Source organism: Mustela erminea, chromosome 11, assembly GCF_009829155.1.
Source record: "Mustela erminea isolate mMusErm1 chromosome 11, mMusErm1.Pri, whole genome shotgun sequence".
In the NCBI taxonomy this organism is placed as follows: Eukaryota; Metazoa; Chordata; class Mammalia; order Carnivora; family Mustelidae; genus Mustela; species Mustela erminea.
Window position 1 is genome coordinate 103,072,116 of NC_045624.1, and position 26,060 is coordinate 103,098,175.

General features: G+C 41.5%; 1 long non-coding RNA gene and 1 other non-coding gene across 3 annotated transcripts; one reads left to right on the top strand and one right to left on the bottom strand.

Moving 5' to 3' along the window:
- The first annotated feature begins 4,349 nt into the window (after positions 1–4,349).
- On the top strand, positions 4,350–4,456 carry LOC116569727. Its single transcript, XR_004277158.1, has one exon. It is a non-coding gene; the product is annotated as a U6 spliceosomal RNA (small nuclear RNA).
- Positions 4,457–12,845: 8,389 nt separating this feature from the next.
- LOC116569180 lies at positions 12,846–25,063 on the bottom strand. 2 transcript variants are annotated; one of them, XR_004276901.1, is made up of 3 exons: positions 25,003–25,063; positions 17,569–17,616; positions 12,846–13,121 (listed from the first exon to the last, which is right to left on the bottom strand). It is a non-coding gene; the product is annotated as an uncharacterized LOC116569180 (long non-coding RNA). The 2 variants fall into 2 exon arrangements; XR_004276900.1 differs by having other exon boundaries at positions 24,752–25,054.
- Between the last annotated feature and the right edge of the window lie 997 nt (positions 25,064–26,060).

The window sequence follows — 26,060 nt, forward strand, 5'->3', positions numbered from 1 at the left end:
ACATAATCTTTGTATGATGATTTTTCTATTAGTGCAGTCATACCCCGGATATTTGCACAATTCTCATGGAATGATATAAACATGTGTCACAATATGTTTCTGAGCTCAGAAACTTCCATTTATAGTTCTTCTGTCAGTCTTCTCCTGCTAAAGATAAAGTGAGCATTGTTGGTTCCTTTTCTCAAAAGGAGAATTTGGTATACAGTAGGCTGTGTTTAGAGGTTAAGAGCCCTGATTCTGCAGCTAGACTGTGTGAATTCTATCCTGGCTCCAGCACTTGGGGACTGTGACCTGGAGACAAGATTTCAACCTTTCTGGGCCTCCGTGCATTACCTGTAAAGTGGTAGCAATTACAGCACCTATCGCAGAGGGACGATTAGATCACCGAACGTATGCACAGCTCTAAGAGCAATGCCCATTGCATGGCAAGCACGTTGTGTTGGTCATTATTAAGAACCTGGTTTTGAATTCAGTTTTTAACCCCACTATTAGGGAATCTAGTTCACGCTGACATATTTTCATTTTTGGAAACTGATTACAACGCAAGAAGATAAACTAAGGCTGATGCCCACCATGTCTGAGGGCACTAAACCATAACCGGGTATCTATCTATGGGCTCTTTTACAGAATATTTTCAAAGTAGGTAGGAATGTTTATCAAAGCAAAGGCCAAGTCCTCAAGTCTTCTTGGTGAGCTGAGGTGGGTGGGGTATTTTCCTGGAATGATCTAACAAGTCAACTCATTTTCTAATCCCCCGCTAAGCCCTACCCTCTGTGCAGAAGACCACACTAAGACAATCTGCATCCTAATCATTGAAAACAGCATTGAACATTGGTCCCAGGGTGAAGTGATTCAGGAGTATCCAGGTTACGGTTTTGATTACCGACCACCATGTTATATTCTGTTTCTAACTGTCTAGCTCAAAGTGAGTATTCACTTCATTTGAGGCAGCAGGTAGATGAAAAGTTAGTATCTTAGACATAGACTTCCTGACAAATAAGACAATAACACTGGGCATGGAAGGAACATCACCTGTACATGGATTTACCGATTTTGGCAAGTGGTATGAAAATTCTTCACAGAGTTCAACACAGAGTTCAACACACAAAAATAAGTTACTTTTGCATGGGGCACTGGGTGTGGTACATAAACAATGAATCTTGGAACACTGAAAAGAATTAAATTTAAATTTTTTTTAAAGATTTTATTTATTTATTTGACAGAGAGAGATCACAAGTAGAGAGGCAGGCAGAGAGGAGGGGGAAGCAGGCTCCCTGCTGAGCAGAGAGAACCCGATGCGGGGCTCGATCCCAGGACCCTGAGACCATGACCTGAGCCGAAGGCAGAGGCTTTAACCCACTGAGCCACGCAGGTGCCCCTTAATTTTAAAAAATAATTTATTTTTGATTTTAGGTTTTCATGGACACTGTGTCCAAATGTTCTTTCGGGGCATAAGATTTCTCATGGTCACCATAAATTAAAATAACCAACAGGGAGGTATTATTATTTGTCTTAACAACTAAGAAAATGGCAGAAAATGGCACAGAGGACTTAAAATTCTCTGCCAGTTTTTCTGTAACTTCCCAGCCATATTAACATGCTGAAGGTATTTAGGGCAAATTTAAGTTTCTGTAACAAAATACAGCGGCATAAAGAAAAGAGAAGTTTGTTTCTCTCCCATCTAATCGTTTCACGGTGTGTGGAGCTCTGGTTGACTGGGCCGCTCTGCCTCATGAAGTCATCTGAGGGTTGTATCTTGTTCCAGCCTTTCTTGGGGTGTTTACCTTGTCCATCCACATGATTGAAATGGGGTTCTGATGATCCATTTCAAGAAGAGCTGAAGAACACGACAAGCGTTTTCCTCAACAAGTGACACAGCGTTAATACCTATCCATTTTGCTCATTCAAGGTCATATTTTTTAATGACGACAAAGATTATTAACGACTGAGGAATAAACTTTCCAGGAATTTTTAAAGCCAATAGGAAAAAAAATTATAAAGCTGTATTCATGGATATAAAAGATTTAAATAAATTCTCATTTATACTGCATTTCAGTAAGAGAAAAAAAATCTTATAGCTATTGTGATGGTTAATTTTATGTGTCACCTTGGCTGTGTCATGGCACCTGGTTTTTGGTCAAAGACTAGATTAGATGTTGCTATGAAGATAGTGCTTAGATGTGATTAACATTTAATCAGCAGACAGTGAGTAAAGCAGATTACTTCTAGGATGTGGAGAGGCCTCCTCTAAACATTTCAAAACTTTAGGAAAACACAGAGGATCCCCCCAAGGGAGAAGGAACTCTGCTCCAGAAAACCTTTGGTTTGAGAATATACCATCAAGCCTTCCCTAGCTCTCCAGCCTACCAATCTGTTCTGCAGATTTCAGATTTGCCAACCTCCTAGTGACTGGAGCAAGTTCCTTAAAATCGCTCTCTCTCAATCTCTCTTGTCTTTCTCTGTCTGCACCCCCCCACACACACACACACACATCCTATGGTTCTGTTTCCTGGAAAACCCTGACTAATACAGCTCTGTAAATTCTCCTCTCATCATCTTAATTCAGTGACATCTGAAATGCTCCCCAGGATGATGATGATGATGATGACAACAGTCAGGAAGCTGCTGACTTTTCTGTGTGTGGAAAGACCAGTTGGTTACATGGTTTTAAAGCTGACCTTGAGGGGTGTCTGGGAGGCTCAGTCATTAAGCATCTGCCTTTGGCTCAGGTCATGATCCCAGGGTCCTGGGACCGAGCTCCGCATCAGGCTCCCTGCTCAGCAGGGAGTCTGGTTCTCCCTCTCCCACTCCCCCGCTTGTGTTCCCTCTCTGTCAAATAAATAAATAAAATATTTTTTAAAAAAGCTAACCTTGAAAAATAAATACATATAAATGTTAAAAATAAATATGAAATAATAAATGCAGAGAGGAAAATGTGCCATACCAAGATTGTAACATACATACAGGGATAAGTAATAGCATAATATTAAAATATAAAATCAAAGAAATGGAACCAAACATTAAAATATATTTAAGCATTTAATGTGTAAGTGTAGAATTTCAAATAAGTGAAGAAAAAATGTATTTAATGAATACAAGGTGTTGGGACAACTAGTGAAGCATTTTCAAAAAACTTAATTTTTGTATTCTGGCCAGAAATCACATTGATTCTGTATCTTGACTATAAGCCATAAATTAAAGATATAAATGCCAAAATGAATGTATAAAATATGAAAGAAAACAGGGATCAATATAAATATGATCTTTGGACAGAGACAACTTTTTTTTTTTTTTAAGATTTTATTTATTTGACAGACAGAGATCACAAGTAGGCAGAGAGGCAGTCAGAGAGAGACGTGGAGGCAGGCTCCTTGCTGAGCAGAGAGCCCGATGCGGGACTCGATCCCAGGACCCTGAGATCATGACCCGAGCTGAAGGCAGAGGCTTTAACCCACTGAGCCACCCAGGTGCCCCCAGAGATAAATTTTTAAAGTATCACACTAAGACAGGAATTATAAAACTATCATTACATTTTATCATATTAACATTCAAAAATAAAAAATATTAAAAAAAAAATAAAAATAAAAAATATTTGCAAACCAATCAGAGGAAATTATTTAGAAATTGATAAGAAAGACATAATTATGCAAGTAGGAAAATAAAATACAAGAAAGACAATCCATGAAAGAAGAAAAATATCCAAATAACTTATATACATTGAAAAAATTCTACCTTATAAACAATTGCAAATTATTAGTATTATTAATTAGTATATTAGTATAATTATAGTAGTATTTGGAATACTACATTTTACCTAAAAGTTTGGAAAAATGATCTTGTGACTAATAGATGTAGAAAATGGGTATAGAAAACTTTTTGGAGGCAGCACCCGATTGTGTGTGTGTGTGTTGTGTACTGGGTATGTGTGTGTGTGTGTGTGTGTGTGTGTGTGTGTATGATATACTCTCTGTTTATATTTTTATTCACTTGGATCCAGCAATTCCTCCTATGGGAGTACCTCATGAGTCTAAGTCAATCCTTCCATTGTCACACCAAAAAACAAGTAACCCAGAAACTTATTTGACCACCAGAAGGGAGGTTTATTATTCCAGAGTCCAAACTAAGGGAGACATACGGGATTATGTGTAAGGCAGATGGGGGAATGGGAGGCCTAAGTGGGAACACACGCCTCCCTCCGTCCATCCCCTGCTCTACCTTGAGATCCCCTGAGAGCAAACTCTAAGAAGAGGCATATAGGGGAATTGGGAAGCTTTTATAGTAAACTAAAGAAGTAATCATGAATTGTTCGAAGATATATCTAAAAAATTTGTTAATGAAAACAATACATTGTTCTCGCTTCTACAGCACACATACTAAAATTGGGATGATACTGAGAAGATTAGCATGGCCGCTGAACAAGGATGACACGCAAATTCGTGAAGCGTTCCATATTTTTGAAGACGGACCATTTACACCAATGTGGATGGAACTGCAGGGTGTTATGATGAGCAAAAGAAGTCAGTCAGAGAAAGACAATTACCATATGCTCTCACTGATACGTGGTACATAAGGAACAGCACAGAGGATCCTAGAAATCAGAGAAAGAGACAAACCCTGAGAGGCTCTTAACTCTAGGGAACAAACTGAGGGTTGCTGGAGGGGAGGTGGGTGGGGGGAGGGGGTAACTGGGTGATGGACATTAAGGAGGGCACGTGATGTGATGAGCACCGGGTATTATATGCAACTGATGAATCATTGAACTGTATCTGAAACTAATGATGGAATATATGTTGGCTAATTAAACCTAAATTTAAAAAATTATATTGAATATTCAGTATATATATTGAATTCAGTTTCACTCTTCAGTGTCTCAATTCATTGTCTAAATCATAGTAATCCTACATAATGGCAAAATATATGGGCATTTAAATTACATTAGAGAAGGGATGGCTGGGTGGCTCGGTCAGTTAAGTACGTGTCATGATCTCAGGGTCCTGGAATCCAGTTCCACATCTGTCTCCTTGCTCAGTGGGGACCCTTTTCCTCCTTCTGCCTGCTGCTCTCCCTGCTTGTGTGTGCTCTCTCTCTGACAAATAAAAAAATCTCCAGAAATAAATAAATTGTTAGAGAAGACTGTTTAATAACATAGCGAATCAGTTACCACCTAATCTCTATTATTAGGGGAAGGCATAAACGTCAAAAAAGTAAATGTGCCGTGAATTAAATTTACATTTAAATTATAAGTATAAATTAGTCACCAAAAGGTTCCTAAAAATTAAGAGGATAAAAAAAAATCGAGAGAATAGTTCCTGTTCCTGCCCAAAGCAGCTCAAAGCTCCATGAGCCCTTTGACGACACAGAGCAGATATTTCAGCACTTCCAGGGGCTCACCATCAGGTGTTTCTGGGACTCCTGCTGGTTGGTGCTGGCACCTCAGCCAGTCATCCGTTTTCCACACGGTTCCTGTCAACCCTGGGACACGGCTTCCTCCTCTATAAGGATCTACTGGAGGTCTCCAGCCGGATGGCTGCTCCCTGCTCACAGCTGTCTCTCCACTGTGGGCACAGACTTGACTCCACTGACCAGACTAGAATGTTCTATGAGATGTTAATTAAATTTCATGGATAAATAAAGGAAATATCACAAAGACTGACAAAAGACAATTGCTGGATATGGACGTGCAAGGAGCCCATTGGTGGAGGTGTCCTCAAGGAGTTTCTTCCCTTTGTACCCTGGCCCAGCTCCACAGGCTGAGGAGAACTCCAAGGGTTTTCTTGCCTCAGATCCGAGACCTGACCTCCATGAAGCTCCTAGAGAGAGAGAGAACCCCCCTCCTCCTGTCCCATTTATGATTCACATGTAAAAACTTTAAAATTTTATGTGTTTATTTTTATTGAGATAAATTTCACCTACTTTAAAATTCACCATCTTAAATTGTACAATTCAGTACTTTAAAAAAAAAAAAGTATATTCACAGAGTTGTGCAACCATCATGGCCATCTAATTCCAGAACATTTTTTCTGTGATTCACTTTTCAATCCTCATTTCCCATTCCTGAAACCCCACTGGGGTTTCAGAGCACCTGACAGGGTAGACGGCTGTTTACCACCCAAGCTCTGAGCCACCTGAGGACTTAGCAAAAGCATCAGCTGGTGGAATATAAAATAACATGGCTTTTCTCTGCAGCCCATCAGGTGTCCAGTACTGAGTGCGGACTGGGAACTGACCCCCCAGCTGTGCTAGAGACAGTCAGATGTCACTTCTCTGAGGGCAGAGGGGTGGTGGCCTGAGCAGGGCCGTGTGGCACACTGATGGGGCTTCCTTGCTGTGGAGAGAAACAGCAGCGTGGGGGAAAGAGGTGTGCCTTCCGTCAGACACTCTGGCCCACACCGGGTTCACTTCTTCCCAGGACGAGCCTTGGAGGAGAGCCCCCTCCCTCCAGGACACACCCAACCCTCCCTGTGGTAGCTTATCCGTAGGTAACGCAGGTGTGTGGCTCCTGGCTCTTCACTGGTCCAACACACGGAGTGCTGGTTGGGACTTCATTCCCAGTCAGCTCCTTCCCCAGTTCCCCCATCCCAGAGCTCCATGTCCCACCTGCCTTCAGGGTCTCAGCTCCGAGCTCCACAGACAACTGTTCAATCCCTACGCCTGAGAACTACAGTTCCCGGAGGCCATTTTCTTTTCTTTTTTTCTTTCCTTTCCTATCCTTTTCTTTTCTCTTTTCTTTTCCTTTATAAAGATTTTATTTATTTATTTGACAGAGAGAGGGAGAGAGAGCAAGAGAGCACACAAACAGAGGGAGTAGCAGAGAGGGAGAAGTAGGCTCCCGGCTGAGCAGGGAGCCCGAGGCAGGGCTCGATCCCTGGACTCTGGGATCATGACCTGAGCTAAAGGCAGACGCTTAACCAACTGAGCCACCCAGGCGCCTCGGAAGGCCAGTTTCATATGCAGACATATGTTTAGTTTATGTCACAGAACAGCCTCATTCATTACCATTCCTATTCCCAAAGGGGATTTTGGCTTCAGAGCAGCCGGTTTGAAGAGTCCCTCCAAATCTCTCTCTCTCTCTCAGACACACACACACACACACACACACACACACAGCGCCAAGGAAACTGTGTTTTATCTGTACAGCCTCATGCACTAGAACTGAAAGCCTCTGGGGACCCAATGCCGCTTCTCGAGGGTCTGTATTCACAGAATTCCGTGGTTGCTGAGAGGAACCACCACATCGTGTGTGGAGTCACTTTGCTCATGATACACTGTTGTAGATGGCCGCCCATTTGGAGTGCTTTAAAGGGAACAAAAAGTGTCTTCTCATTGTATCTCTGACCCCTACCTGCCCCTCAGCTGTCCCCTCCCCCTGCTCCCACAGCGGGTGTGCATGTCCCACAGGCCGCAATGCATTTTGGAAAATGTGCAAATTCGATCCTGTGAGGATCACACAACCTTTCAGGTCTCCCTAAGCTGATGGAAGTGGGGTGGGGGAAGGAAGGAGAGGAGGGGTTTGGAGTGTGTGGCATGCTGAGGAAATCAGTTGTCAGGCTTGGGCTGGGAACCATGCAGTCCCAGAGGGAGCTGTGTGGGGGAGGTGCCCAACCTCTGAAAGAAAACCCAAAATTCTTTTTAATGGGACTAAGTCCAGTTCCTCTGCCGTGAGCTACCCGGCAGGGTCCAAAGTGTGTAGCTAACCCTCACTGCCCAGCCTCTACCCTCAAGCTGCAAAACTCCTTAGAGATGTCCCTGATTTTTGCTGGCCCACCACTCTGCTCTGCAGGGCAGATCACTGAGTCTTAAGCTGGTTTAAATCCCTGTTCAGGCTTGAGAGGGAGAAGCCTGTCTGCTATGCAGAGATCCTCCTTCCCAACTGGGGTGTCCTCTCTGAAGCCCCCTCCCTGATGACTGGCAGCCTGGGAAAGCCTACCTCCTCCACAGGCCAGTTCTTCTCTCTGCTCACAGCAGCCACTGGAACACGGCCTTGGCTGGACAAGTGCGGTTCAAGAAATATCCAAAGGTAAGAGTGCGTGGTGAGGATAAGTCAGAGCCAGGATAGGACAGTCTTTTGAGGGGAAAGAGAAGCACCAAACTGGAAGGAGCAGGAAACAAAAAGACAACTCATGAGATTCTAAGTAAGCTGTCCTGTCTGTCCTAAGAGGGGAGGGCATTGCCTTTGTCCTTTGTAAAGGCACTGCCACTGTGCGGGAGAAAAACAAATCTCAGTCTGACCTAGTGATTCCCAAACTAGCCCGCATGTTAGATCGCCTGTGAGCATAAAAACTCCCAAAGCCCAGACCTCAGGCCTGCTGGTTAAACCGCAGCCCCCCAGGACTGGAACCCAGGCAGCAGGAACATTGAAAACGCGCGGACATGTTTGACAGCCTCATGTAGACCGGTGTTCTGAGTTCGGCAGCATCAAAATCCGCTAGAGGGCTTAAAACACAACCCCTGGGCCCCCCTGGGCCCATCCCCCGAATTTCTGATCCTCCAGGACAGGGGATGGGGCCTGAGAATTTGCATTTTTACCAAGTTCTCAGGCAAGGCTGCTGGTCCAGGGACCACACATAGAAAACCACTGACCCATCTACTCAAAACGGAGTCAGTAATTAAAGTTGCTTTGGAGATTTAATTCACCCGCTACTGGAAACCATGTTGTTACGATTCCATTTGCCTAGGGAAGAAGGAATTTCATCATCTGTGGGTCAGGGGACCCATCCATCGGGCCTTGGGTAGCATTGCCCTGCCCCCACCTGGGACTGTGTATCTGGTATCTGAGACTTCCGTCTAAGGTGTTGAACATGGGCTCTGTCTTGGGCTCTCCCAGGCCCGGGGGGTCCTTCAGTTCTCACCACTCCTACTCCTACCCTAGTAGGGTTTCTACTAGAATGGATACGGCCTTTATTTGCAAGAATCACTTTGTTCCCACCACACTGGCCCCATGGCTGGCCCACAGCGGGGGAGGATTCCAAGGTCAAAGCCTCTCTTTGCCTCACCCTGCTGCTCTGACTTTGAGCCCTGGCGTAGAGGGATAAGAACAACCTCTAGTCATAAAGAACCCCTAAACCAGACTAAGTCCTCAGGGCCCTCAGAGGGAGGGTCCACCAACGCCGGGGCTGGGGTTTTCTCAAGCATGACCTCTGCTCTCTCTGCAGCAGCCATGCTGTCTTTCCTGGTTCAGATCCCTCCTTAGAACTGGCTCTATGGGGGCACCTGGGTGGCTCAGCTGGTTAAGCCTCTGCCTTCTGCTCAGGTCATGATCTCAGGGTCCTGAGATCGAGCCCTGCATCAGGCTCCCTGCTCAGCAGGAGGCCTGTTTCTCCTTCTCCTGCTCCCCTTGCCTGTGTTGCCTCTCTCACTATGTCTCTCTCTGTCAAATAAATAAATAAAATCTTTTAAAAAATAAAATAAAAATAAAATAAATAGTTCCTCCCCGCCCCCCGCCCTGAGACTGTGTTGTGTTTACTTAAGCTAAAAAGCACACACTACATATCTCTATGGTAAACGCACACATGAGTGTGTTGAAGGAAGGAGGGAACAATGCAGGTGGCAAGTCCTGGTCCTCAAGGAAGCTTCAGTAATAAATCCAGAGAGCTGTCGTGTAGATAGTACTTGTCACGTGAGCCAAACCTGTCCATCTGTTACTCATATAAAACTCTGGTTTGAAACCATTTCCCACTGGACGGAAGCGCAGGCACAAATACTGGTAGACGTTAGTCCCAGGTTGATGAAGGGCAGAAGCAGGGCCCAGAGCCAGGCAGCTCCAGAATCTGACTTGGCTCCCCAAACCCGCATTCCAGGGGGACTCCAGGGTCCATCGCCACCGTCTTCCTCAGCCAGCCCCTCTTTCCTGGATGCACACTGGGGTCCTCAGGAAACCGGAAGATGGGGTACCCACATTTCTGGGGACAGAAGCCACCTGATAAACATGGCATGCTTTCCCAAACCCTGGGCACGTAGGGAACTTGTCATTGGATAGATTGAGGTAACTTTCTTTTTCTGTGAAAAGCACCCCCCCCCCAAAAGCTGCACAACTCACACTTAGTTTCCTTCTTCCTTATGTTAGACCAGGTGGAATTTTGGTATTATAAGTCACCGTGAATTTTATAGGGAAATCAACACCCCAAGTGCAGGCTTGACTGTGCAGCCAGAGTGAGGTGGCAACAAGAGGTCCAGGGGAATTATGATAATATGTAACTGTATTTCAAGATTGTGAAAATTCTACTTGAAGTCGTATAACCAACATAACATTAAATTATGTCATAATCACTCTGCAATGTGCTCAAAATGGGGGGGTATCCCACTGATAATGATGGATGGTTTCAATAATTTGTACCTCTTCTAACAAAACCAGAGAGTCCATTTTGCTCGTTGAAATGCATAGTGATTTACAATAGTGAAAACTACATTTGGCAGCAAGTTATGTTGAAGACAAGATAGGTAGGAAATATTTTCTTGATTAGATAATGGTTGGTTGAAATTCCTTCCAGCTTTTGCGAAACCAAAGTTAGCAATTGAAACCATATCAGACGAGGCATCAATTTTCCATAAACAGAAAACTGTGCAACCCCACTTTATTGAAAAACCTTTATGCGGAGCTAGATTTAATCTCTCAATTTGAGAAGCAGCGCCATGAAATAAGATGTTTGCATGCAAAATCTCCAGATTTCCAATGGAAATGTAAAACAAAGAAGCATTCTGTTCCCTTGGGGATGGCACCTATCTTGGATTCGTTTTTTTCTCTGATGTTCTCGTATGGTTTTATCAGTGGCTTCAGGGAAGTGAACCAGCAGTTTGCTTCCTTAAGAACAAAGGCTTGGAGAATTTTTTTTTTTTTAAGAGAATACATTAAAAGTACTTTCCCTACTATTCTTTTCATTTGTTACGAATTTCCTGAGGAGTCATCGTTGTCTCAAATAATTTGTCTTTTAATGATTTTCATATTTAATCTGGCAACTAAATATGACTTGAGCTTAGGCTTTGTTTTTGAATTTATTTTTCCTAAATCACACATGGAAATATTTTTTGAAGAGGCACATTTTAACTACATGAAACTACAAAGGGGATGGGATTTAAAAAAAACATACAGAGCAAACTATGCATTTCCCATAAGTTACTTTGGTCTTCTCCCTGCCCCCACCAAAAACTGGATCTTTGGTAGCATCTCTCAATTTATTTAGTAATAAAGTATTTATCACATGATAGGTGCCTGATAAATGAATAATGACAAATAAGACGTAGTCTCCTGGTCAAAGACCTGCACGTCACCGTGCATAAGTCTACAGAATTCAAGCATGGTGCATGGGGAGTAAACACATCCCTCCCATGCGGGCCCTGCTGGCTCCGTGGCAGCCATGTTTGTTTCTTCTTTTTGTCTCTACCCAAGACAGGCAGGTCACAATCTTTAATAGAGCTGTACACTGGTTTCTATTTTCTATTGTCAAATGTTCCAATGTTTTACCTATTTATCTAGAACACTGCCACAAAAATGTCAAGAGACTTTCACAGTCAGAGGACTTAAGATGGCAGAGGAGAAGGGGTCCCTAAATTTGTCTCCTCCCTCCAGTACAAACAGATAATTATCCAATCAATCTGGACACCTGAGAAATCGATGGACGAGCCTTTCACAGTCTGTTTCCATAAAGCCCAGGCATTTATTTGTGTCTCAATAGGCAATCTTAGGGAAGGCATAATTTCTAACCAAAGCAAGTTCACCAGGCAGCAGGTCAGTTATCTGAAGTCATAAAATTATGATGTGTTTTGATTGTTTTCTCTAAATACTTTTTCCCATGTAAGGAAATCAGGCATTCTTAAATAAATTCCCAATTCCAGATCTGATTCCTGTATGTGGAAATGTACGACGTAAGCTGGATCATCTTGAAATTGTGTCAAAGGACACAGGGCATTTGAAGAGGCTTTCCTAGCTAACGGTGGAATAATTTCAGCATCAGAATCTTAGGGTATGTATGTGCTACAGTGAGTGCCGCGAACTGTGTAAGACTGATGATTCACAGACCTGTACCTCTGAAGCAAATAATACATTATATGTTAATTTTTAAAAAGCCAAAATCATTCATATCCTACAAGTAAATAAAATAAGCCAAAGGCAAAAGTTAAGCAAATGCCAAACAAATACAAACAGCAATAGAAAAGTTTAAGGTCAAAATCATTCATGTTACAGGTAGAAATGAGACAGCCATCATTTTAAATTGCCACATAAAAATTTATGTGGCAAACTATTATCTGTCTGGAAATTTAAATTAAAAATAGAGATAGAAAATATGACAAAACCAGGATACTAGAAGAAATCAAAGTTTCATTGAGCCTTTGTTAAGCAAGTAAACAAATGTTTCAAAAGATTTCAAGAAATCTTATTAATGCAATGAATTACAATTATTTGAAAGATAAGTTTTTAATTTTTTACCTTTAAAAAAAATTTTTTAAAGATTTTATTTATTTTTCAGACAGAGATCATAAGTAGGCAGAGAGGCAGGCAGAGAGATAGAGGGAAGCAGGCTCCTCGCTGAGTAGAGAGCCTGATGCAGGGCTTGATCCCAGGACCCCAAGATCATGACCTGAGCCGAAGGCAGAGGCTTAACCCACAGAGCCACCCAGGTGCCCCTAATTTTTTACCTTTTAAGCAGCAAGTATCACTTTATTTCTAGCGTCCATGAGAAATTTTTAGAAAACTATTTAATTTTAAGCCACATATTAAATCTTGATATATTTGGGAAAACATGTTGTCTGTCATCAGTAAAACAAAATTACAGATAATGGTAAAGATTTAAATAAAGAATTCTTCCAATTAGAAATTTTATAATGACCTTCTAAAACAACTTCTGGGTCAAAAGGGAAATAAAAATTGTGTATATTAAAAATAATGGAAAATTTTAAAGTTTGCTTTAATAGACCTTAGTTTTTGGAGCAGTTTTCAGGGCACAGCAATACTGAACAGGAGCTACAGAGATCCAGGGGCTCAAATGATGTCATGCCCACATGATTGGACTCCCTCCATGCTCACCCTCCTTCCTCTGGGCTGGCTTCCTCTTCTCGCTGGTAAGCTCTTCTCCCCGATACAAGGATGCTCCAGGGGGCACCAGGTTAGGAGTGTCTGTCCTTTCTTCCTGTAATCCCAGCATGGTAAGAAAAAAAAAAAAAAAAAAAAAAAAGAAGTGTTTTAGAAAAGCAGGAAAATTCCTTTTATAGAAAAGTCTTTGCTAACACAACACCTTGATGGGCCTCTGTCAATGTGGAAGTATAGCCTGGGTCCACCGCCAGTTGGGCTAGAGGTAGAGGAAGCAGGTACCTTATTATGCAAACCAGGACACTGCAGGGGAAGAGAAGAGCAGATACAATTAAGAACATCCCTGGGCCAACACGTATAACCTGGCATTATTCCCTGTAAACCTAAGCATATGCTCGGCTTCTGAAGGAATGAAGCCAAGAGGCAGCTAAACTGTTGTGCTTAACTAAAACACACACACACACACACACACACACACACACAGATGTCTCACCTGGAAATTGACTGACCATAGCAACTGTTGGCCTAAGAGGAGGAGCAACTGAAACTCTCCTCCATGGCTGGCCGAAGTATGAGATGGTTCTGATAGGTACTTACACAGGGAAATGAAAGCATGAAACCCAAAGACTTGCACATGACTGTTCACAGGAGCTTAATTTGTAATAGCTCAAACCAGAGCAACCCAAATCCATCAGTGCCTAAGTGGATAAATTGTGGAGTGTGATACAATGAAATGTAGGCTATAAAGACAAATAGCTATCATTGGACACAACGATGTGGATAAATCTCAAAATTATTACACTGAGTGAAAGAGCCAAGCCAAAAAAGAGAGAACATATTATAAGATTCTATTTACATAAAATCTAGAAACACGGGCTAACTTAGAGAGAGAGCAGATCGGCAGTTGCTTGGGAATGGGGTGGAGAAAGGAATGGATGGGAAAGGCCACAAGGAATGTTTAGGGGGTGATGGAAATGTTGTTTGAGAGGTGGTGGTTGCAGGGGGTGCATGTCTGTCAAAACTGATGAAGTTATACACTTAAATATGTGCAGTTTTGTGCATTTCATGTAACTCAAAAAAGTTGGAAACTTCCTTAAAAATAAAAGTAAATTGTTTCGAAAGGGGGGTTTTCAGTAGAAGGGTGGAAAGGAGGAGACAGAGGGGGAGTGATGAAACCCAAAAAGAAGTTGAGGCTGGAACTAACAGGACACTGGTCAGTGCACAGTCCCCAATAGGGTTGGGGCCCCAGGAGAAGGGGTACCAGAAGGCTCTAAAACGAGTGAAGTCTGACAGTCTAAGTTACCTGCTGTGTTACTCTATGATATAACCCGCATGCTTATACCATCAATCTTTATTAAGGACTGTAAATGGCCTGGGATGAGGGCTATATAGAGGAAATAAAGGACCTGAATCTCTCTGGGTAGATCTAGGATGATGGGACGGGGACAGCTGAAATATGCAAGATGGGAGAAAGATCCAGGATTCGTTGGAAGCAGTAAATCAGTCTGAGATGACCTGGGGAAATATCTGACTTTCAAGAATCCCCACTGAGATTCGAAACTTGGCTCAATGTCCCATTCCACAGAGAATGGGGGGTTTGAGATACTGTCATCTACCTGCCCAAGGATGCTACATCCCCACTGACACGTGAGTTACATGATGATGTCAAAGGGAAATGGTTACTTCATTCCCACTGAGCACCACTTCCTGTGGCCATTGCACCTTATAACAGTGATCAACAGAGGCCATGGTCAGATACCCAAGGTCATTGGCCTGCTTCTTCATCAGCAGTTTCAAATGTAGATGATTCTGGGAAAAGGGAGAGGAGAGAACGGTGGTGGAAGGGAAGAAGGGAATGCGTTTTCAAGTTTCAATTTCCACACCTACTGTACTGGTACTGAAGATATGGTGTTGAACAAGATAGACGATTCCTCTTTGCCCAGAGCTGAGAAGCCAGCAGGAATGCAGACTTTAAATCAGGAAGAGCAAAGCATATCAGAATAAAGGAGGAGGGAATTCTGACATGAATTTAAAATAACTGAGCCTAGAGGGCTTCCCTGGGAAGTGAAGTTGGGATGAGATTTTAAAATGAACAAGGAATGACGCTCCATCCCAAACCTTCAGGCCTTGCCAAGAAGCCCCCCATTTCCCTGGTTAACAAGGTTCATCCAGGCTGCTGACAGATAGCCTGGCACCAACAATTTGTGCACTGACCAAGCTGGATGCTGTCCTGAATAATGCTGTGACAAAGCAATGCGTCCTATTGGTTTGACCTCCACAGTTTTGTCACTCACCCACAGTGGGCTCCTGTGTTCCCAAACTGATGAAACACCAGGCAGTACACCAGAACATTTTAAATCAGACCCTGCCTTTCTGGGAGTTGTAGCATTGGATGGCACAAAATGACCACAGATGGACACAATGGAAGGTGACAGTGGACATCCCTTCAACCTTTACACTTATTCTTTGGATTCTGCTTCTTCATCTGTTCCTATGTACAGACATTCAGCTATGAATCCCCACCATCAGGGGCATTTTTGTCCAGTTCTCTGAATGAGTCTATTGCTCTGCCACACAGCAGTAAGTGGTAGACTGTGACACTGGTTCACCATTGATCATACCTTCCAGCCCTCTCTCCTCTGAGTGGTCCCTTCCCACACTGATTCTGAGTTTGATGATGTGACTTGCTTTGGTCAATGGACATTATCAAGAGTGAGGCAAGCAGGGGTTTGATAAGCACTTGTCCACTGGGTCTTGTCCTTCCAGAACGTTCCCTCTTGGAATTCACCATTCTATAGAGAAGTTCTGGCTCTCCTGTTGTGAGAGTGGGGCCACATGAAGAAGAACTGAGGTAATTCAGTACACAGTTAGCACCCAGGCCTTTCAGAACCTTCCAGGCCAGCCTAACTATCAGCTGGATGAACCCACAGGAGTGGGCCCAGCAGATACCAACGAGGAGCAGAGAAACCATCTCACTGAGCCTGACCAAATTCACAGGACCTTAAGAAAGAATACACTGTCATTGTTTTAGACTTAAAAATACTGAAGTGCTTGCCATACAGCAATATTTATCATATAGATGAGAGCTCAGGCCTGGTTCTACAGGATCCATTCCAAACATAGTCTCCTTTACACGGCACTGACATTTGTTTCATTCTTAGGAATGAGTAAATCTTAGGATGAATGAATCTTAGGATGGTGTCTCCAGGCTTTGATTTCCCTCAAGAGAAGTATTTTTGGTGTTTTGTTTTTTTTCGGTTTGGTCAGAGAGAACTTTGAAGGATTCAGGACCCTTCTCTTATAAAATTGTAGATGAGCATCTTGTGACAGCTGCGGTGATAAAGCAGGGTGGCTTTTTAAAAACCATTGTATTTAGGATACAGAAATACTGATTTAAGGGGGCAAATGCACCCCAATGTTTATAGCAGCAATATCAACAATAGCCAAATTATGGAAAGAGCCCAAATGTCCATTGACTGATGAATTGATAAAGAATATGTGGCAGATACACATAATAGAATATTACTTGGCCATCAAAAATAACGAAATCTTGCCATTTGTGATAGCATGGATGGAGCTCGAGTGTATTATGCTAAGCAGAATAAATCAGTCAGAGAAAGACAAATATGTCCATTTGCAGGAGCAAAACAGAACTAAATAGAGATGGGTTCCATCCCTTCAGCCTCCTGAAGCTCCACTGATTGGTGGATGGGGATGGCGGCTATACTAAGGAAGTGTCAGCAGATTCAGTCATCTTCTATTTCTTTATTTGCTTTGCTCCTCCCCCAAATGATTCCATTGATGAAAAGTATGATCTCGGGATAATTGTAGACAAAGAGGTGTTGATGGTAGCCATGACTTGGGAGTGAAGGGATGACTCCCGTTGCTTCAGAAAGCAGAATTTCACAGTAAGGAAAAGTACTGATATTACAGAAGTACAGTTTTAAATACCAAGTATGGTAATTAGAGTGATACCAGTTTCTACAAGAGATAAACACAAAAAATCAGATTAACACATGAGAAGGCTGTCATTCACTCACATCAAGTCCATTTGGCAAGTAAGTTGGGAAGGGAGTAGGAGGGAAGTTCTGCTCCATGCAGTCATTCAGGGAGCCAAGCCCCCTCCATCTTGTAATTCTACCATCCTCTAGAGCCTGGGGTCTCTCTTTCCTCAGTCAGGGGACTGGGGGAAAAGATTTTAAAAATCTTTTATGGTTTTTATGAGCCAGGCTGGGAAGTAAGATGCATCCCTTCCAACCACACTCCTTTAGTTAGAACTTGGTCATATGGCCCCAGCTAACTGAAAGGGAGGCTGGGGAATGTCATTTTTCTGTAAGGAGGAACATAGAGAATGGGTCTGGGAAACATCTGGCTGACTTCCAGTATACCAAGCTAAGGGACAGCAAGGGACAGCCAAAGTCTTTACCTCCTCCTACTTTAGCTCTTGTGTTTTAAAAGATCAATATGCTTTAGGCACTTACTGTGTTTTTCAGCATATTCTTATCTAAACTATAATTAGTCAAAATTTCTCCTGAGAGAATACTTACAGTTCATATCTCTGATAGGGACCCTCATCTTGAATATATTAATAACTCCTAAAATCAATAAGAAAAAAAGAAAAACAATTCATTTGTTTTAATGTTCAAAAGACTTGAAAAGGCATTTCATAGAATAATATATCATAATGGTCAAGAAATGTGTGAAAAGGTGCCCAACATCACTTCTTATCAGGAAAACACAAATTAAAACCAAAATGAGATCCACTTTAGAGCCATCAGAATGGTGAAATTTTTCAATTCTTCTTTTTTTACCAACTTTGGAGAGAAAGTAGAGCAATTGGAATTCTCATATGTAGTGGTGGGATCATAAAGCTTTACAACCACTTTAGAAAAGTTTTTGGCAGTTTTCACCAAACATATACATAAACTGTAACCCAGCAATTTCTAGCTTAAGAATTGAGTGGATTCCAACTTAAAAAAATTGAGGGTGTATATCCAGGAAGGACCATGTATCTGAGTTTTCACAGAGCTCTATTTATAATAGCAAAAAACTGGGATATACTAACGAAATGCGATCTTCAGTAGCTACACTGGAGATCTGTGCATTTCAATTGTATATAAATTTTTTAAAAATCTGAACTTTTTAAAGTTCCATTTATTGAAGAATAGTTCATATATAGTAAATTTTCCCCTTTTTGTTCAGTTCAGGTCCATGAGTTTTAACAAATGTATACACCACTCTAATCAAGATATAGTATTTCTCTATCACGCCAAAAGATTCCTTGTGGTGCTTTGTAGTCAGTTCCCTCATCCCACACCCCTAGCATTCACTGATCTGATTTCTGTGTCCATAATTTTTTGTCTTCTGAGGAGGTCATATAAATGGAACCATATTTATGTAGAATTTTTTGTCGAGCTTTTTTTCATGCAACGTAATGCTTTTCAGGTCCATTAGTAATGCACTTATTGGTAATTAATTCCTTGTTATTGTTGAGTAGTAATCCATGGTATGGATTTAGCATACCTTGTTTATGCATTCACCTGTTGATGGATATTAGAGTCGCTTACAGGTTGGGTCAGTTATGAATAAAACTGCTATAAATATTTACATAGAAATGTCATTTGGACATATATTTTTATTTCTCTTGGAAAAATACCTAGGAGTAAGATTACTGGGTCAAGAAGTCAAGAAGGTATTGAACTTTACAAGAAACTTCCGAACTTTTTCCGAAGTGGCCATAGTATTTTTTATTGCCTCCAGCAATGAATGAGAGTTCTAGTTGGTCTCCATCCCCATCCAGCACTTGGTACTGTCAATTTATTCCAATTTTAAGCATTCCAAATTGTATGTAGTATTGTTTTGATTATAATTTGTCTTTACCTAAAACTAATGACATTGAACATCATTCATCTGTTTATTTGCTGTCTGCAGATCTTTTCTTGTGAAGTGACTATTCAGATCTTTTGTTCATTATTTATTGGGTTGGTTGATTTCTAGCAAACAGTATATGAAAATTATATATGCTATAAACAAGCCCTTTTTTAGTTACATGTTTTGCTAATAATCTCTGCCAGTATGTAGCTTGGCTTTTCATTTTCTTTTCTTTTTCTTTTTTTTTTTTTTTTTAAAGATTTTAATTATTTATTTGAAAGAGACAGAGAGAACACAAGTGGGAAAGGGCAGAGGAAGAAGCAGGCTCTGCATTGAGCAGAGAGCCCGATGTAGGGCTCAATCCCAGGCTGGGATCATGACCTGAGCCAAAGGCTGACACTTAACCTATTGAGTTACCAACGTGCCCCTGGCTTTTTATTTTCTTGACAGTGTCTTTCAAAAAGCAAATGTTTTTAATTTTAATGATATTCAATTTATCAATTTTTCTTTTATGATTCATGTTTTCTGTGTCCTAAGACATATTTGTTTACCTCAAAGTCACACAAATTTCTTCTATATTTTCTTTTGGGAGTGCTAAAAATTTTAGGTCTGTGCCTTTCCCAGTCTATTACCTCCCAGCTCCAAATTAATTCTCTTTGCCTGCTCTATGAAAATGGATCCAGGCCCATTAAATATTTTTCCTTTGCCTACTTCCATTGAGGCCCTGTCAAGAGATGTTACTAGAGAACCTGCAGGAGAAAAGGGATTTTACCTTCTGATTTTATAGTGCTTATGCCACAGCCTCTTGGAGTACACACAGCTACTCCAGGGCTACCTCCTGCAGGGAACTGCAGTCAGAGCATCAAGCAACCAGTGACATTCCTTGATCGTGCCCAAGGGCAGTTGGGTAGCCCAGTGCCTTTGGGGAGACACCATGCTGTGAACAAGTTGTACAGGGCAGCTTTCCAGCATGTTCCACCACCCCAGAACCACAGAGATTCTTTGCCATCCAAGGACCCACAGCCATTCCCTAACAATGTCTAGAACTTAGCCCTGGAGAAAATGGTTTCTCTTGATAATTGCTATGCCTCCATTCTTCAGAGATTTTATTTTTTACAAACCAATCCACTGTTACTTTAATCCCTGAATATAAAACCAATCGTTTTTATATTAACTTTTCATAATTTTATATGGTATGGGATATTAGTAAATGATACCATGTACATACCCAGTGTTCTAGAGGCATTTGTTGGAAAGATTATTCCTTCTCCATTTAGTTACCTTGGAATCATGGTAAAAAATCAATGGACTGTAGATATGCATATCTCTGCTTGGTATTAGTGTTCTATTCCATCTATCTATTTGTCTATTATTTCATCAATATCATGCTGTCTTGATTATTGTGATTTCATATGAAATCTTGAAACCAGCTAGTATGAATTGTTCAAATTTGTTCTCTCTCAGTATTATTTTAGCCATTTTAGGTCCTTTTCTTTTAGATGTGGAATCAGCTTACCAATCCCTACCAAAAACATGGTTGATTGTGATTACATTGATCAATTTGGCATGAATCAACATCTTAATATAGAGATTTACAACCCATGATCATGATAAGCCCCACTTTGATATCACTCATGAATCAATTTTAGCATTCATATCTGGCACATATTCTGTACTAAGTGTAAGGTATTTTTAGTATTAAGTATTTTATATTAAGTACAGTAAGTACATTAATATTAGATTATTTCATATTTTGTTGTTATAAAATGGTACTTCAAATTATTTAATTTTAATTTTTAACTTTTTTAAATAGTGACTTTGTATCCCATGACCCTGTTAAATTTGTCTGTTAGTTATAGGAGCTTTTTTCGTAGATATTTTGAAACTTTCTGTGGCCTTAATTGGCACTGTTTAATCCTTTAGTTCTTTGGGATGGAGCTGCTGTAACAAAGTGCTATAGATCAGGTGGCTGGTAAACAACAATAATTTATTTCTTATATTTCTGGAGGCTGCTAAGTCCAAGATAAGAATATCAGCATTGTCAGGTTCTAGAGAGAGCCCTTTTCTGGGATTGTGGACTATGTGGAAAAAAGAGAGATAGCTAACTTTCTGGCCTTTTTAAAATTCCATTCATGCCACCTCCATCTATATGATTCAATTACTTTCCAAGGGTCCCACCTCTAAACACCATCACACTGAGATTAGAGTTTCAATATATGAAACTTTGTGGGGATCACAAACATACAGTCCATTGCATCTACATAGAACATCATTGATCTGCAGATAAAAATAGATGTATTTATTTATTTCCATCTGTATGCCTTTTCTCCCCTTTATCTTCCCTTATTGCATTGGCTAACAACTCCACTAAAAATGTTGAATAGGAGTGTTAAGAGCAGAGACTGACTTTCTTTGCTTACAAAGAGAAAAGTGTTTGAAAGGATGAAAGCATTCAATCTTTCATTAAGATACAATAATTAGATATACCAACTATAAGTTTCCCCTATATGCCTTTCATCATGTTAAGGAAGTCCCTGTTTATTCCAAATTTTCTGAGGGTTTTATCATAAAGGGATCTTAAATTCTGTTAAGTACCTTTTGTGCATTTACTGTGATCATCATATGATTTTTCTCTTTAGCCTTTCATATTTTGAATTACATCACTTGGTTTTCTAATGTTGAATTTGAATATCAGGGATTCCTAAATCTAAAAAAATCCTGTTCTTTGTTCCCAGGAAGATGTTATACAGATTATCAATGAACATAAAATTGGTAATTATTAGCTATGATTTATGGCACAGACTTTGAGTTTCATTCATTTAGTCCATCCTGAAACATCTATTGAGATCTACCATTCTTCTGAATGAGGTAGTTAGGGATATCTGTTCTTGGCTTTCTGATTAGATAGTTCTGGCTTTCTCAGTTTTTAGCTATATGACCTTCAGCGAGTCATTTAACTCTTCAGAGCCTCATTTTTAAAAAATCCATCAAACAGAAACAGTAATTACACTGACCTTTCCCTAGATCCCCACAGGGCTCATTTCTTTCAGTTCTGCTCTCATGACACCATTGTACAGAAGCCTCCCTTGACCACCCATGAAATTATGGCCCTTCTCTCACTCTCTTATCCCCAGCTTTTTTCCATAAAACTTGGAATATGAATTCATACCTTCTGAGCCCCTCCAGTATAATTTAAGCTTCATAAGTTCAAAGCCTTCTTCTGCTTTGAACACTAGTGCCCAAAGCCTAGAATTATATATGATATGCAGATATAGCCAAAATATATGTTGCATGAAGAGTAAACTAAACGAGACTCTACATGTAAAGCATGTAAACCTTATCTGGCCCAAAGTAGATACTCATTAAAATTAATTATTATTATAAATATTTATTCTTCATTGTGCTTTCTCCTATCATCATAAATTGTCAGGTGGCCCACTCAAATAGGGTATTTAAGGAGGCAAATATATAAATGGATTCTTTAGAAAAGGTGACTTGAGATGGGGAAGCTGTCAGGAAAATTAATGAGGGAGAGTAATGCCCCTAGGAGTAGCAGCATCAAGGAGCTCTCATCATTGTAGATTTAAGGGACAAGGAGAGGGAATGGCTATGTAATGCAGAAAGAGCAGCTGTAGCTGGAAGAGAGGGCCATCTGACAACACTGGCAGACTTGGGTGGAAGAATACCATACCCCAATGCAATGAAATGAATACCCAGCATCATTGCTTCCAACCACTGGCTGAGTCCAGAAACTAGAGGACCGGGCTGACCCCAGTGAGTCATTCCATAAAGGACAGTCTCTCAGAGAACAGAGCAGAGTAGAGAGGTGTGGAATGAGTCTAGAGAGGAACATGGAAACTATCCACGCCACTATCCACCGCCTGCAACACATAAAGCTCTTGTATGATTTCAAATTCTCAACAACCAGGAAATTTTACAAAGTGCTACCCTTCCAGGCTACCTTCCAGAAGCATCTTTTTGCCTAATCCTTTCCCTCCCTGACCTACTAGCTCCAGGAGTGTTGCTTGGCTGTGATGAATGCCTTGGGTGAATGTGCTTTGTTCCTCTAAGACTCTATGAAGAGCATTTTCATGCAGACTGTGGTAGTGCTCCCAGGCAATTTCCTGATTCCCTTCTCCTGATCTGCATCTCTTGCCATACAAAATAAAAGAGAGCTGTGAACCCAGCAGTCTCTTGTGTTCATGCTGCAGTACAGTATGTCTGTGCATTGTTAAGCAGCTGCCACAATTTCCCCCAGAGGTTGCTACATTTCAGAGCTGGATGAGGTAATAGGGATATTTAGCCCAAGTTAAGCTTGTAAAAGTGCTTTGGGAATCTTTGGAATGAAAAGAACTGTGCATACCCAAAGAGTTTGTTATTAATTACACAATATATGCCCAGGGTTGGAAAAAGATCTTCACATGGGTGTCTCCTGCTAGTAAACATGACTACTTCTTTGCATGGATTAATCTGAGAACTGAAATGCAAAACAATAAACTTCAGGCAGTGATTAGTGGTGGAAAACTTGAGATCATTTCCCTACCTACGAGATGGGAATACTGATGACTGTCATGTCATCAAGATTGGGGGAGGGTGTGATGGCAATAACATGTATGAATTAATTTATGAGTAGTTCTTTCGAGGTGTCAGATAATGTTCTTGGAAAGTGGCTAGATCATTCCAAGGATCCTTACAGAGCTATCCTCCTAAAACCAAAATACAACTTCTCCCTCCATCTGGGTTATATCTTGGAAAACAGCCAGGCATGACTCAGTTAATTGAGTGGACTACGGAGCCTGAAGACAGTGAGACCGAGGAGGGGCTGGGACCTTAAAACCAGGCCTTCCCTCCTGGGGTGAGACAGGTGGTAGGCAGCTTGACCCAGCTGCTGATGCTTGGAGGAAGTCCAGCCCAGCAGGCAGAGTTTAGTGTCCAAGAGGGAGAAAGAGACCAGGCCAATAGTCAATTTCAGAGGGTCTAACTGAAGTGTCCTCACTAGAACAGTACAACAAGGAACGACAGGTACAGCAATGTTCGACCAGACCAGAGCCACTGTGAATGTCTTTCGGCAAGGTCAGTGGTCACCAACATGAGGCTCAAACTCAGATTTTTATTCTACAGAGGGAAGGCTAGCAATTTTAAGTCAGAGTCTGCAAGGAGAGAAGACCACGAAGAAAGACAACCAGGTGCAGGGAACAGTCCCAGACGTGTCATGATCTAGATTTCCTAACCTAGAGTGTATTTGGGGAAGGCAGTCTGATTAGAAGGGGAAATTTGAGAGTGTGTTTACATATAATTTTATCTAAGATTGATAAATAACAGTTTTCTATATCATAGAATGTAGTAATTACAGAAGAAGCCCTACTTATACTCATCCATACACACACACAGGCTACTTCCATGCACTTGTACTAGCCCAAAGCTAGCCATCAGCATTGAAGTCCAAAATTAGGGCAGACAAGCAGACAGCACTATTGTGGTGAGAATCTCAGTTCAGTCAGCCTTGCCAAGCGCCAGGTGGTGTCTAAAAGGCCCATCCTAATACGCTCCCTGTGTTTCTGACTTTCACTCCTAATGGTCCTTTTCCCCTGCATGCATAATACAAAGGAAAGTCTTGTTGAATTATCATCTTTGCAGCATTCCCTGAGGTACACAGCCATACATATATTAAGTGATCAATAAATATCTGAAGTTGGATACTTGAACAGAATGATGTATTCAAGACTCTCCCCATCCGATACAGCCCATCAGCCACCTCCCCCGCCTCCCCACCAGTAATCCAACGCCCATCTGCCATGGAGGTGGTTCTTGAGCCCCATTCTGTTCAGGGGTTTCTGGCCCGGGAGCACTTAGGCAAACCTGTTTGACCCCAGCCTCTTTCTTCACAGACTGAGTCAGTTTCATGGGCAAGAGTCTTTGAGAATCTATACGATGAGTCTTCAGTTAGAAAACCCGAGCTCCCAACACAGAGCTGGCTCCTTGTGTCCATGACCATTGGCTTCATCCTCAACAGAATCTTACTGAGATAAGTAAGACATCCCAGTACACCTCCAAACCTAGGCTGTGCATCAGGATGACCTGTGCTAATAAATAGAGATGTCTGGACCCACCCAGGGAGATGTAATTCTGTAAGCATGGGATGGTATCTGGGCAGGAATGTCATCAAAAGGCAGGAATGCCATCAAATTCCAGATGACAGCCATTTTGGAATGAAAAAGATTGCTGAGAGTTCCAAGACAATGGACTCTTCCCTATGAAGCAATGAAGAGAATTCGAATCCAGGAAACACAGGTCTTTCCCACTGTATTGTGTTCTATACCCAAAATTGTACAGTTCTGCACACCACTGCATGTTATCTGTGCTTTTCTCCCTCACTTGAGAACCCAGCAACCAGGATGTGATTAATGTCTGTTGCAGGCTTGGCAGAAGTACTCCTTAACAGCAGCCCTAAACAAGGAGACTCTGGCCCTGTGTTGTGTGCGGATTTCAGGGATCTGTCCTAAGTGTCAGCTAAATTCATCTTGACCTTAGAACAGCTGTTTCCACTTAATTTTTCAGAGCCATAGATGGTAATCAACTTACAGCAAATCTTTGTCTCAAATACAGCCACCTGGCTTCCCAGAGCAAAACCGGCAGCATTGCAGCAAATCTCTAGGCGGAAAACTTTGAGAAAAGCAGAGAAATGGAATGCATTGTAAATGCCAGGCATTGTAGGTGCTCAGAAAGAAAAATTGATTTAGATCAGAAAGATTGCAAGATGCATTCGATAATCAAGGACTTGGCAGGATCTGAGCATCAGGATTCCCTTAGGAGATAGAGTTCAGACACTGGGGGATCCTGTTCCCCAGATTTGAATGTGCATACAAACCACCTCGGGTCTTGTTAAGATGCAGCATCAGCTTCAGTGGTGGGTCCTGAGACTCTGCATTTCTGAAAGTGTCCTGCATAAGGCTGATGATACCGCAGACCCAAGGGCCACATTTTGACCCAGCAGCCACAGGCCTCTGAGTCAAATTCTGTAGACAAATTATCAGCTTTGGTAAATTATCAGCTAAAAGCCACAGTGACTTTGCCTTCCATCAGGTCATCCAAGGGAATGACTTTCTTATCCATTGAGATGCAAAGTAATTTTGTATCCTCTGGTACCTCTTTCTAATGAGAGTCCTAA